A 14,814-nucleotide genomic window follows, 5' to 3' on the forward strand; every position below is an offset into this window, starting at 1 on the left:
ATTGGCATTCTTCATTTTTTCAACATTAATTTTTTACATAATATTTTACTTGAGCCAATGGGACACAAATGGTGTTTCTGTATGTCTGTGATATTTGAAGTTTTTAAAATTGTTACACAAGTCTTTTAGAATGGGCAGCTCCAATTTTGTAGGATTCTTCTTATCTGCATAGTTAAACTGCTTTGCTACGACAATATATGAATATACAATGGGTTTCTGTTTTCCACAGTGTTATATTTATTCTGAATTTGTGAAGGTTTCACATAAAATGTGGTTCAGAGAGTTGTTAAGCTGATCTTCTTTCCAGTTAGGCCCTGTATGGCCAAGTGGGTTAAGGAGTTTGACTCGTAATCCGAGGGTTGCAGAGTTTAATCCCTGTTGCACCGAACGTGCTCGCCTTTTCAGTCATGGAGGCTTTATAATGTGATGGTAAATCTCACTATTTGTTAGTAAAAGAGTAGTATAAAATATTTATTTATTTATTATTAATCATAGAGCTACTGATGGACTATCTTTGCTGTGCTGAACGAGGGTATCTAAACCCAATTTTTACCGTGATAATTATTCATTTTCATTTCAAATTTCACTGGTACTCATCTAACGCAGTTTTAATTTTCTCCGTTTTTCAGTGAATGTGTTAAACCTAGTAGTTGCTATTACCGAGTTTTTATTATTTTTGAAAAAAAATACAATCATATGATTGAAATCCATTATGTTTAGACTTGCTTCATATATTTTAACATTTTCATATAAATATATATACATAAAAAAAATATATTTTAGACGACAATATAATTTTACCCACGTTAAGGTCGGAACTGAAAACTATATTCAACTTCACTTACGCGCGGATCTATTAGGTTGAGAAATAATTCGTGAGCGTTTTTAAATAATTTCATTCAAGCATTACATGCAAGACTATACAATACTTCAATGCATGAACACATTACACCCAAAACATTTATTATGATACTTTATTTCATGTAATACCTAGGTATATAGTATGCATTGTTGTAAACGAAATTGCAAGAAATTAAATGCGAAAAGCAGATGGTGTCGAAAATGCTCGATTTTGTCCACTTGACATTCCATTTAATGAGCTGAAAATGAAAGCAAAAATTAAAAACATATGAAAATCAAACACACCATCTATTAGAGCAAAAAATTATCTACCAAATGACATGAAATAATTTGCGAAAGCGTTTCATTTATGAATATATTTTTTAACTTGAAAAAACGATCACGAATTATTCCTCAACCCAATACAACACCGAACAAAATATGGCCCGGCATGGCCAGGTGGGTTGAGGTGTTCGACTCGTAATCTGAGGTCGCGGGTTCGAAACCCGGACGCACTAAATATTATCGCCCTTTCAGCCGTGGGGGCGTTATAAAGTTACGATCAGTCCCATTATTCGTTGGTAAAAGAGTAGCCCAATGGCTGGTGGTAGGTGGTGATGAGAAGGTGCCTTCCTTCTAGTCTTATACTTCTAAATTAGGAACGGCTAGAGCAGATCGCCTTCGTGTAGCTTTGCATGAAATTCAAAATAAACCAAACATATCTAACTATGTTAACGTTACGTGTCACGTAAGCTTCAATAAAATAATTTAGACAACTAAGGAAAATAAATTATTTGCCCTCAACAACGTAATTTATAAAAATGATAACATTTGACTTTGTCAGAAGTTTCTTTTAATAGATGACAATTCTAAACTTTCTAACCATAATTCTAAAGGTCATTTATAATTAGTTTGATGTTTCTATACTCTTCTTTTTTAAAATTGGTATGAAAACAATTCGTGATAACCTAAGAACACGTGTTGTTGTGTTAGATAAGTCAGCAATTTTCAATCTTAAATATTTTAAGGCATATGCTGCACCAGAGCTAAATGCCAAGGTCAGAGACCCTAATATCTAGACACACTCATGAAATTTTAAGAATACCAAAAAGATACACCATGTGCTATTTATGCTCTGCCCGACGCGGATACCTGAATCCAATTTTAAGAGTCATAAACTTTCAAATTTACCATTAAGCCAAAAAAGAGCCTACAAACAACTTCAATATTTGGTATTTATTAAGGAGTGTAAATGTTATATCAAAACAATTTGGATTGAAACCTAATTACATTTTGCTGTTGCATAACTTTCTTTAAACACCAAAGGTTTCTAAAATTTATGTTAATATAATATTTTTAAGTAATAGACGCTGATATGGTCTGAAAGATTAATATTGTTTTACATACATACCTTTTTTATTTTTCCATGGTTCTTCTAATAAACTGAGGTACCTTAATCTAATTTAACAGAAATGAAATAATTTTACAGTTTATTTTTGTCGGGTCATTTGGCATTACTATTTTACTTTACAAAGTAAGACTTGTGGAAGCTGCTAAAGACTACAAATTCCCTAATTACACACATAAACACATTTGGGTGAAATCTCACGATTCCTTAAAGAGGATAACTAACTCAATATAATAAATAAATTTAGGTTTATTTACTTAAGTAGCTCATTTTTTTTAATATTTATGTTTCACAGAATAAACATAGTATAGAAGAATGTTAATATAAAAAGAATTGTAAACATTGTTAAAAAAAGTATTAAATTTAGACACCCCTAGCCACAAAAATTTCGAACCTTATAGGCGTCACTTTAAATTTTTAAATATTAAATCCTAGAAGGCGCTGATTGGTAAAAACAAACCAATTGACTCTACTCTTCAGAATTTCTCTTTTGAGATTTTTAAATCATGAAGCTTAAAAATAGTATAGCTGTATATAACATAAATGGTTTTAGAGGCTTTTGCCTTTCCATCTTTTCCACAATCAATATCATGCATCTGATCGAATGTAATTTTGACCTCTCAGGACACTTGCCTTTTCATTTACTCTTCTTTCTACACGTTCAGCACCCTTTCATCACTTCCAATTAATACAATTTGTTTTATTCTAGTAAGAATCCAAAGATATGCGACATATACAAATGTCACAGACAAAGCAGTCTCCTTTCTTTCTATGTTTATGTTCCTTGGAAGACGCTTTACATATTTCATTCACAGGAAGAGTTTTCAATCAGAAAAAAAGTTTTAAGGTAGTATTATTGGATTATTGTTACGTAGTCTGATACCGCTAATCAGTTTTTTTACTCTGACGTTTTTTACATAAATTTGGGTCGTTTTTTTGCTGTTGGGTGTTTTAAAAACTAGCTTAATAACAACTACTCTAAGAAACTTCGTTTGTTTTAGAGAAAACCACAGATGGTTATCTGAAATTTTCATCGCGACAAATAGAGAGAAATAACTAAAAAGTAAGCAGTCCTTCCTCGCTGCACAACCAATAACAACACTATGTAATAATTTTGTTTTCCTTTTTCCGGGTATAAAGTGTTATTTCCCACTAACTTATGCCTATAGTAAATGGAAAAGACCTATTTTTTCTTCAAACTTTCCTTTTGTGACCTGGTTAATGAACTTTTGAAATTTACCCATTTTCCAAAATATTTCAGGAGATTCAGTGCTGAGTAGTTGACAGAGAAATTTCTCGAAGTTACAAGAATTTTCAAGAACTTCCTAGAATGTTGCAGAAGCCTCAAAGCTGTGCTGCTCAATAACGGGAATAAGTATCCGTCTCTTCCCCTGGCTCATTTGGTACACCTTAAATAGGAATAAAACAGCGTCAAGACGTTGCTAGAAGCCTTGAGTATAGTTGGAGGTTATGGGAGACTTCAAAATGGTAGTATTCCTGATGGGTCTCTAATGAGGCTTTACCAAGTTTCCTTGTTATCTGTGCCTTTGGGACAACAGGGAAACTGCAGCGCACTACAACAAGAAGCACTGGCCACAACGGACCGAGTTCTCTGTGGGGAGATACAATGTCAAGCGTGAGCCGCTAGTGAGTCTCCAGAAGGTTTTGTTCCCACCATTGCACATAAAATTAGGTCATATGAAACAATTTGTCACAGCTCTTGATAAGGAGTCTGCAGCTTTCAAGTACCTTTGAGACTTCGTCCCTAAGCTGTCTGGGACAGAGGTCAAAGATAATTTTAAATGTTCTTATACATGATACTGTTTATACACTTTTCAGGGTACAACATGTTCAAGTCCAGAGATAGTTGTTTAATGTATTCCCAGTAGAACTGTATCTTTAACTTTATCAACTTACCTTGTTAGAAACATTTGTCAATCATTTCGGAGAGTATTTTATGGATCGTCATGAACTGCCTCAAATCTACCAACGACACACTGATTGAGATCCTTCAAACACAGTTAAGTATTACTTTATGTTATGTAAGGTATTACAAGATTGGAATTTTAACAAGAATATAATGTATTTGTTTAAAGTTTCAGAGCTGAATTACAGTTCTGTTGTATGATATCACACACAATACTGCTCTATAGTGTTTTGAGTGACTATAAAGTTACTTAATGCATTCCTTTCTTTATAATTCTTGAAATGTAACTTATATGACAGCGAAACTTTTATTTTTGAATTTCAAAGCTCGTTAGAGTGTCAAAATTAACTTAGATGAGACGTCTAAACTGCAGGTAAATCAAGTGGATTAATTTCTCAATGCCAAATATTAAATAGAAAAGTACATAGTACTAAGTCACAAATCATCGTTTTTGTAGAGCACTAAAATGTTATTTTTATGAACTGTCAAATGTAGCTATAAAAATTATTTTTTCGGTAATAACTCATTATAGAACATTTTAAGATAAATAAGTAAATATTTCAGTGATTAATTATGTAAACGTAAATAAAATTATACGTATAATTGTTTATCATCACCTGTATATTTGCATATTTACCTTCAGTATAGATGACGTTCAAGAAGTGCTCATAATTCTAATAAGGAAATTTTGCAAATTCATACCCTCGAATTGCATCTGAAAGCTTAAGATGCAAAATACTTTCTGATAAATCAACTTTTATATCATATTTTACGACTTTACTTTCATAACATTTAATTGTTTAATTAAATATATGTGTCAGGAACGAAATAATTGTCCTTAATTGTATCATAATTACTTTCAAATGTGTTTTTCTGTTTATTTAAACATACATAACAGCTTATAAACAGAAAGTTTGTAACATTTTTGATACAGAGACATAGAACGGAAATTATAATTAAAATAAGGAACTTTAAATTACATCGTTCTAGATCTGTAATGTATTTACAACGTTAAGATATTCGAGTTAGAAATACACTGTTTACCAAATTACAATGAATTACCGAAAGAATTATAATACTATAAAATAACAAAATCATATCAGTCTGACTTGTTTTTAATAACATCTTCAGTACATTTTCTCAGATCTTTCAATTTTTCAGGCTTCTCTGCTTTCGACTCTGCATAAAAGAAAAACATTTTTGATTTACTAAAACTGGATATTTTTTCTCATATTACGAACCACGTTTTGTACAAACACATTATTTAATAGAAGGAAGAATTTGCCCTTTTTTATTATATAATAGATTATGAATCACAGTTCTTTATAACAGTGTATAGCTTGACTTGTCACATTATTTCAGAAGTTTATGTATAACCCAAATTAAAGATGTTTGTTGACGCTTTCAAAATTGACTCTTGAATTATAGTTAATGAAAACAGCATCAACACTAATAAGAAAATTGAACTTTTGTTAAAGTACAGAATTGCAACTGTATGTATGATAAATCTATATTTTACTCTTGTTTTTTTTCTTTGTTTCTCTATTACTCAAGCACATATATGGAAAGAGTACATTTACTGGAATAAATGTTATTACTATGCTTTCTAACAATAACCAAATACCAACATCTTAGTTACCCCTTGCCCAACAGGACGAGCCAATTAACCCTTGAGGAGCCAACTCAAGGGCACTCATCTATAGGAATTAAAGGCAAAAGTGATGTATCGAAGTGCCATCAATATAAACTGATTCATCAAGATGTTATCCCTCAATCACCAGGATCCTCTCATTCCCTTTACAGGTTCCCACACTAGGCAAACACATAGATAGATGTTTGGATATCATAGGACGTAAAATAAAAAGACAGAACCTTTCCTGAGAGGTCACTTAATCACGTACAAGAATCCACACCGAGGGCTAACAAACGACAACGAAACATTTAAAGAATCATTTATTACTAAAAGCAAGTATAAAATATGTATGTTTGTATGTTACAATTATTCTCTATTTTCTGTTTCGAGATTGTTCTGTAGCTGACAATTAAATGTAACTTTGGGGCCAATTACCTTTACATTTGCGACATGATCAGAAAGTACGTTGACTTACCTTTTCTCCTAAGAGCACATATTCACACCTTGAAAATTTATTTGAACCGTAAGTACACAGTAAATACAAGTTTTATAGTTGTAAAAGTTCGTGTTCATCATCCAATAACAATCTTTTGAATAACAAGAAATGAAATATCGATATTCGAACTTTATATGATTTCAATATAAATCTAAAATGTGGCTACTATTAAAAACAGAAAGGGAAATTTATAGTTATATGGTGTACACTGCTTTCAGTGGTGGATACCTTGCATTATTTAACTTTACAACTTTAACAAAGAGAAAAAAATAAATTATATACGTTGTGATATATTTTCAAATGAAGAAAAAAGTGAATCGAAATCATATTCTTCATTTATTAGATTGCTTCACTTGACATAGTTTAAAGTAGAAATAAAATTATTTGTAATGTTACCATTAATAACTACTTTTTGAATACCTGTAAATTTAAGTGGATTTGATAAGGCAATAAAAGATAAAGATAACACACAGTAATCAGAAGTATCATAACAAGCAATCTGGTTACGTTTGACTCAGGGAATCATACGTCAAGTTTCATTTTTGTAGATCCGTAAACTTAATTTTATCGGATATTATAATGGGATATTATTTGTATTTTTCTCTGGTCTGAAATACTACCATGGTAGCAAAATTTGTGAGTTCCTGAAACACATGTTTAAAAAATCTCCGTTCGTTACTGTAGGCCCGGTATGGCCAGGAGGCTCAGGCTTGTAATCTCAGGGTTTCAGTTTGGAATCCCCGTCACACAAAACATACTCGCCCTTTCAACTGTGAGGACGTTATCAAATAATGGTCAATCCTAATAGTCGTTGATAAAAGTCCTTTTTGCAAAAAAATAGCTTAATTTCTAATTATCCACGTAAATTTCATTATCCACGTAACGAAAGCAAAGTTTGAAGAGCCATTTTCTGTACTTTTACAACATGAACACTCTTTCAATACAGCAAGTTTGTCAGAACTAGAGAAATACAATCGAATATCTAAGATAGGTTCAAAGGCCTGTTCGTTCTTACCAGGACATCTACAACACAGTTTGGTTGAACTTTTATATTACGGTGAATGTATAATGAGGCCAGACCATTCAATCGATTTTCAGAGGTAGTATTTCTCAAATTCGTTTTGATTCTTCTGAGAGTTGGAAACGAACGCTCAAATGAGCTCACTGACACATGCAGCGTGGCAAATACTTTCAACAGTCTAGAAATGACTGGGAACATTTCTGCTTTGCATATTACATATGCATCTATGACATTTTTTGTCTGTTGTTCGCAAGTGATTTGTACCAAACCCTGAGTTCACCTACTGCAGCTAGTGAAGTGCTGTCAATGTCAGTCTTGTGTGTATTGACCAACTTTTCAATTTGTTCACATTGTTGTGCTGTTCTGTGGCTGATCCTGATGGTAGTTGACACATGGAGTTTGTAAGGAGAGTTTTGTGACTGGACAGACGTTCACATATTTGTGAAAGAAGGTGATCAACAAATGGTACAAATGCAACAATACGAAAGTACTCCTCAGGGCTAGTGGTTTGTGGGTTAGCATGGTAGATCTGTCTTTTTGCCTGCCTTGGCATTATGATGTCAATTTGAAGCTCACTATCCAGAGTTTGAGCCTCACAGAAAATGATGTTAACTTCATTCACAGCATTATATCTGAGTGAACGGATTAAATCTTCTACTATTTCTGCGTGATGCATCGCAGCACCGAAATCAATGTTCTGTTGCTGCAGTAAGTTGCACAGACGTAAACTAAAGGAAAACAATTTAGCAATGGTAAGTAGAGAAACGATGAATTCTGACTGTGTTATAGAACACAACAATTGATTGGCTTGCATGACAGAATCTCTGTCTTGCCAACCTGATATGGTCTTAATGGCATCTGCAACTACATGGATTAATTCTGGAAAGACAATGACTGAGTCATGACTCTCAACCCACCGGCTGGGGAAGAGACTTTTCAAACGTTTTTTTTTTTTTCGATTCAGGTGTTTTATTCTCCACCGATAGAGCAAAAAGGTGCTTTCGTTTGGGTGTATTGAGAAAGTTTTTAATGCTAGAAATTACTCCCATGCAATTTCGCACAGGAAGTTTTTTACAAGCATCAGAAATTGCCAAGTTTACGGAATGGGCACTGCAGTATACATAGGGTGCAAGTAGGAATTTATCAGTTATGTGTCTCTGGACACCATTTAATTTCCCATTCATAGAGGCAGCACCATCGTACACTTGTCCCCGCTGGTAAGCCATGTCAATACCATATTTTGTCAGAGTGGTAATGATAACATCAGCCAAATTTCTGCCTGTCACATCATAAACAGGTATAAATTGCAAAAAAATCTTCTCTCATTGCAACAGAGTTGTCATTGGTATGGAAATATCTAAAACAAAGCGAAAACTGTTCATTACCTAAAATATTTGTTGTTTCATCAGCTAATATTGAGAAACACTTTGCAGAATTAACTCTGTTGACCAAAGCATCAAGAACATGAGTATAACAGGCATTAACGATTTTATTTTGAATTTAGGAATCAGATACGTAGCATTCCTCTATGTACTCTTAAGGCTTGCTTAAAGCAAAATTGCCCAAAAATTTCCATCATTATTGATGGGCTCCTCATCAGATTCACCAACAAACATTGGACCAGGATCATATTTTCCCCTCAAAGCTAAACCCTGTCTCCCGCACGCACAGCAATACAGTATCAATAATAGGCATTAAATATTGCCTGTTCTGTTCAATTTCTTGCTTATTAGTTGCAACAAGCTGCAAGTGCACACATGAACTTGTGTTTACGACGTGTAGAAAACTGTTAGCTTTTTTTTTCTTTTCTGTCTTGGTGGTACAGTTTCAATTCATGTGCCTTGAAGTCTTCAACAGTCTTCTTTCAGTTTGTGTATGGAAATTATGCTAGATGTTCCAATTTCTGGCTTCCTACACGAACACCATCAGGAACAAAAAGAGGGCAGTACTTGCAGAAAGCAAGTATGTTGACTGCAGAGTAGCCATCTCCAATGTGAAAGCCAACGATGCTGAAAACACAACTTTCTTGTACCACACTGGGGGAAAACATAATCACTCCCTGGCTTCCAGGCATTCTCAAGGAGGCATTTTTTATTTAAGCGTTTGTCTAAAAGAGACAGAAAGACATAGTTGTAATTAAGTTATTTTGCACATAATAAAGTTTGTTATGAGAGAACAATAACCTCGAAGAGAAAGACTTAGAGCTGTACTTCACAGAGCAGACCTAACATCCTGTGGCTGTAGGCCTACAATCACTAGCAGCAATGAATATTCAGTCTAAAACTCATCAGTGTTTCCATGATTTTAAATACAAAATTAATATAATGAAGAGTTGACTCACCTGTTTACCAATGCTGACATAATCACAAATGTAATTTCCAATGTCCCAGACTGGACCTCAGGTGGTAGTGGCAGCGCTTGTAGAAGGCCACGGTGATGACTCTGACAATTAAGTTGACGATTCTGATTCAACCTCATTGATCAGGTTCAGCCTCATGAATGGGTTTAAAGAATCCATGCAGTGTCTTTTGCTTCTTCAGGCTTGGCATAGTGAATGATTATTTACCACAAATTCTGTTTGTCAACGTCACATTCTTTTTGTCAAGTCAAATTCATAGTTCCATTGGCGCCATCTATAGTGAATCATTCACTATAGATGGAGCCAATGGCTCTAGGTTTGTGTCATGGCGCTGCCAGCCTGCCACGGTGACACCCACTGTTTATTTGTGAAGATAATTCTTGAAATCCAGGAAATCTGAACATACATTGTCCATGATATTTAAATACAGGTTATAGACACTATACATATATTTTGCACTCTCCTGAGGTACTCTATATTTTATATGTTGATGACAGGACTGTAGGCCTACTTTGCTTGGCCTGATAACTTTAAGTTATATATTACATATATATAGGCCTATATATTTATTTATGATTAAAAAAACAACAAGACAAACACCTCAGTATGCCATTCTGAAATTTGTCAAAAAGGTGGTCTCAGAATGTATAATTCAGGCTTTTCTTTTATGTTTTTTATCAAAAAATTTCCCGGAGGGCATGCTCCCAGATCCTCCTAGTATGTCTTCGCGCCTGCGACGCTTGCATCAAGCACTCAAACTAAAAAAAAAAAAATCAATGGCCATTTCTGGCTACGCCCCTGGTAATAAGCAACAGATTTTATCAACTCAATAAGGAATTGTCATATATTTATTAAATCATTTATTGGTGAAATTTTAAGGTTTGGTTTTGAACGAGAAGCTTCTAGGTGTCTCAGCAGTAAGTAGTTAGACTATAACACTAAAGTTATTATTAGAACATCAATTAACTGAATTCACTCTATATATATAGCTTAAGGAAATTGTGTTGAATCACAAATGATAACTCCATTCATGGTTAAAGTGAATTATAAATCATTCGCAGAGAGTTTGAGAAAGTCTGAATTATAAATATTTACGTGACGGTTGCAGATGAGAGTTAGTGTCAAGCAGAGGTGTCGCTAGGTTCTGACATATGGGGGCCGGTGTCCCTAATACCCAATAGGAGACATGAGAAATCATAATAGAAAACCAGGATCGATATCGTATTCAAACGCCTAAAGTTTTCACCTATATGGGACCTAGTCCATTCTCTTTTAAGCACCTAGCGATACCTGTTAACATCGATGTTAACAACTGGGAAACTCCCGCTCACGACCGAACCACCTGGAGATCTCTTACACATTACGGAGCAGAATTCTTTGAGTCATCATGAAGACAACATTTTGAAGAGAAGCGAGAGAAGAGGAAACAACGCCAGGTACTACTAAAACTTCTTCTTCTCTCTGAGCTGACATGCCCTCACTGTCAGGAAACCTGTACAGCAAGGATTGGCTTTATTAGCTCTCTCCATACCCATGAATGAACTTGTAGGACCATCATTTTCGACCTCGAGGGATGGTCATGACGACCTGTGTGGTACAAAGATATAACAACATTTGTAGCAATCTGAATTTTAACGTCATTTGGTAATAAGTGTCAAGAGAGAGAGACATAAAGACCTGTTATATAAACTACCTGTACACACATATCTGTTTAATACTTACAACAATACTACTCAGATTTACTTCTATATTTACAAGTGAATAACTAGTGTCTACAAAGTTTCAGTCGCTTAGATTGGATATTTTGTCATCTGCAGTTAAATTTGTTAAAGAATAATTTTGTGTTTTAGAATGACATGAAGAAGGAACTTCTCACAACATTTTAAGACATTAAAAATTGTTTTATATTTACAGAAAATATTTATTTTAATTCGTTGAGACACATCTTCTAGAAGACATTTCAAACATTCAACTCTAACTCATTTGTTTGGATAACAAACATCACAGTTCACAAAGAATGTGTAACTTTAAACCCAGAAGGTATTTTATATGATACACAAGCTAAAGAGCAAAGTTTAAAAACCAACATCATCTATATTTATTTTCATGGTCTTTGTTAGAATATTGACACAATGTATAGATATTAAAAGTAGGTTTGAATTTTAATTTCAAATAACTTGAGTTTGAGTTGTTCATATTATATTGACCCAGAATGGCCAGGTGGTTAGGGTGCTTGCCTCGCTCTCTCAGGATTGCGGGTTTAAATCCCCGTTACATCAAACATGTTCCTCCCCCTCAGCAAGGGATTATGATGTTACAGTCAATCCCACTATTCGTTAGTAATAGAGTAGCCCAAGAGTTGAGGTTTGTGGTGATGACTAGCTAGCTGTCTTCCTTATAGGGAACTTTTTACTACCGATAAACATTCAACATCATGGAGTTTATGTTTCGCAGTTGCCAAACGTGCTCGCTCATTCAGCCGTAGGGAGGAAAGGGGGTACGTTCATGTGCGATGTTTATTCCCATTATATTCTGTAATTATAGCTCTTAAGTTAAGGATGAATTTCACTGAGTAGCTAAATTCTCTTTACTGTGTCGACTTTAATATAAAATATTTATTTCAATAACTCTGTTTCATTCTTTGATAAATTGTGTAGGCAGAGTAGTCATGATGAAATTGTAGAATGGACGGCAAATGCCTGATGTGGAGACACAAGTGTTATGGATGACGTTTTGAACGTGTTCCGCCTTTCATTTTCAAGTCAGTGTCTGTACAAACAAACGAAACCTTGGAAGGAGTTTAGTTTAGAGAGAGAGAAGCCTGAGAAATTCTCTCCCCAACAGGGGTGTTCAGGAATGTCATAGTTCCTCTTCGTCCCCGCTCACGGAAGATTATTTATCTGTACGTGAGGTTTCTTTATTTTTATTTGGCTTGTTTAAGACGATGAAATGAGATAAGGCATTATAAAAATGTCATGTGAGAACGCTGAGCGAGACAAAGGCGGGAAAGAAGAAGCGGGCAATTCCGGAGCCCACAGTCCAAAAAGAAGCAAACCGCAGACTAACCCCACGAGAATCTGTGAAACGTCTCGTGATCAGGGCCACGGAGTGGCTGGGATTTATAAATCAAAGTGCCTCAGAATTTTATGTGAGTTATTGTGTGTACGAAAGAATGAAATCTTGACAGGAGTTTAGTTTAGAGAAAGAAAAGTCTGAAAAATTCTCTACCCAACAGGGGTATTCAGAAACGTTGTAGTTCCTCTTCGTCCCCGCTCGTGGAAGATTGTTTATCTGTACGTGGGAGTTTTCCTTTATTTTAATTTGGCTTGTTTAAGGAGATGAAATGAGGTAGGGAAGGGGTATAAAATGCCGGGTGAGACCAGGGCAGCACGAGGAAATTAGCCCAGGCCAGAGTCCGGAGTCCAAATAGTCGAACGGCAGAAAAAACGAAACATCAACTCAAAAGACACGATTCTGCAAGGAGCAAGGAAGTTGTCTTGCCTGGGATCTATAGATCTAATGCCTGAGATTTAGGTGTGGGAGAAACGGGAGTACCCCGAGTAAACCCACTTTCACAGCTAGGGCGCTGAAAAAATGCTTTGACTGTGCCCAGAAGCAATCTGTATGGAGAAAGATACAAGGATTAATAAATACTAACATAAATTAACTGAGGAACATATCAAACACCAAAAACTAGTGTTAGAAGACTGGACGGGTGCAGAGAGTTGATTAGGCTAGGTTCAACAGGAACGTCGCTCGAAGTACTTCTAGGTGAGATCATTATCAACCTCTTCTTGGAGAATGGTCTGACGTTTCTTGGAGAATGTGTGGATGTTGTGATTGGTAGAGTTGGCTGGGTTTCTTGTGAAAGTTTACTAGAGGCTCTGGTCAGTCACTTGTTGTCTGCTTTCGTTTGGATTGCTTGGTGATTGTTGGCGATATTGGTTTGAGTTTCTTTGTTTATTGAACGGAAATGTTCAATAGAAGTTGAGGCATAGCACGCATCGATATCCAAAGTTGATGTCTGAGTGTTATGTGATATTTTACTGGAGGAGTCAATTTAAGTACTTTTACTGGTTGATTGTTTCTTGATCAGTGGTTGATCGGTGAATGGCTTTGGTGAGTCGTCAGTTAATGGAGTATTTTGTGGTTGACTGGTGTTTGTGTATCCTTGGCTTGATTGACCGAAGGCAAGGGCGCTCGGCACTGAAATAGAATATATGATAATAGCATCCATTGCATAGAATGGTGTTGGCACTGTGCTTGGTAGTTTTAACTATTTTAATGAAACTAGTGGCTTGGTTGGTGTATTTCGAGAAAATTCGGTGAACGGCGTATATCTCGGGCTTAGTTTGGTTTTGTTTTCAATGGCACTCTTTATTTTGTTATGGTGAATGGATGAATCGACGCCTCTAAAGAAAACAGTGAACAGGTTTGTGGGTATCTTGGTGGGTGAACAACTGACTTTAATACAGTATTCCTAGGCTTAGCCTGGGCGACAAACACGGTTATTTGTCGGACGAGAGGTGCGGCGGTAAGCCGTCGACGATTACCGGCGGAGAGAATGGCGTGTTGGTCCAGACAATGAAAACATCGTGTTAACAAAGGAAGTTCAGTACGTCTTGCTAGCTCGGCATTATAAACTTTCAAAGACTTTTCTAATCTTTCCCTCTAGTGTGTGTGTCTGTTACTTCTTGCCAGGTATTTGGGTTCAATTATTATTTCATTCCCCGAAGGGGGTCGAAAAATAATTTAGGGCATGTGTGTTTAGGTGTTGTCTGTTTTTTATAGTGTCCTGGAGGATTGTGGAGAGCATGTTATGAAGGGTTGGATTATTACTGTTTCTGATTGAAGGAGATATTTCCTCCAATCAGACACAGTAATAGATTCAACTAATGCCAGCCACAGGTTGCTTACCTCTAATCCGAAATCTCTGTTCAGTGAAGGTTTAATAATGTTAATATAAAATGATTTTTTGACATGTACAGCAAAACTGACTGGCTCACGTTTAACTTTAGACTCGACTCCCATCTACCACACTTGGCCGAATATGCCAACAATAAAACTAGATTAGACAAATACGTAAAGCAAGTTACTAAAGTCATACACAAAGTCATTAAAAGCACAATT

The 14,814-nt window shown here is 35.3% G+C and overlaps 1 long non-coding RNA gene across 2 annotated transcripts in view; it reads left to right on the forward strand.

Annotated features, from left to right (window-relative positions):
* The first annotated feature begins 3,429 nt into the window (after positions 1 to 3,429).
* LOC143227110 (uncharacterized) overlaps positions 3,430 to 14,814 on the forward strand; it is a 44,244-nt gene continuing 32,859 nt past the window's right edge. For both annotated transcript variants that reach the window (XR_013014885.1, XR_013014886.1), the window contains exon 1: positions 3,430 to 4,268. This is a non-coding gene — a long non-coding RNA (uncharacterized LOC143227110). The remainder of the gene's footprint in view (positions 4,269 to 14,814) is intronic.

The sequence above is a fragment of the Tachypleus tridentatus genome, chromosome 9, assembly GCF_004210375.1.
Source record: "Tachypleus tridentatus isolate NWPU-2018 chromosome 9, ASM421037v1, whole genome shotgun sequence".
Lineage (NCBI taxonomy): Eukaryota > Metazoa > Arthropoda > Merostomata > Xiphosura > Limulidae > Tachypleus > Tachypleus tridentatus.